The sequence below is a fragment of the Dermacentor variabilis genome, chromosome 1 (genome assembly GCF_050947875.1).
Source record: "Dermacentor variabilis isolate Ectoservices chromosome 1, ASM5094787v1, whole genome shotgun sequence".
Taxonomy (NCBI): Eukaryota; Metazoa; Arthropoda; class Arachnida; order Ixodida; family Ixodidae; genus Dermacentor; species Dermacentor variabilis.
In genome coordinates, this window is record NC_134568.1 from 250,764,640 (window position 1) to 250,765,248 (window position 609).

Here is a 609-nt window from a genome sequence, read left to right on the forward strand (position 1 = left end):
TCGCATAATTTCATACTACAGTTAAGGGCAAAGATTTTCAAATGAGAAGTCTCAGACATCATGAAAAATAGTTCTCAGTTCTAGGGCAGCAAAGACTTGGCTGAAGTGAGCACACATTGAAATCAGATCCGAACATTATAGATGCTGTTGTTGCTTTTTTTTTCTTTTATAACGCGTTTAGAAAAATACCATAAGCGTGATGTGGCTTTAGACCAGTGTCGTTGAGTGCTGTCTCCGAGAGATGATGCGAAATGCTGGTTCGCAACTTCGTGGCGGGAAAACCTCCAATACCAGCAATGATATGTAAACACGACTATGAACCACGTCAGTATTAAACCCTCAACTACATGGTGTCTAGGCTGTGTGTGTTTGACAAAGCCTTTGTGATCAGCAAACGCATATTTGTCAGCCGGCCCCTCTAGCGCGAATTTCGATACTGATAAATACCAAGCCTTGCTGATAGAACAGAAGCATGATTTACATGACGCTTCTTTGCGCCGGAACTATTTAAGGCTGTGCCCTTTTCACAGAAAATTTTATTATAATCAGACCTTTAAAGACAATTTATTCTATCATCCATGACATCTTGATCATCTCAAAAAAAATTGT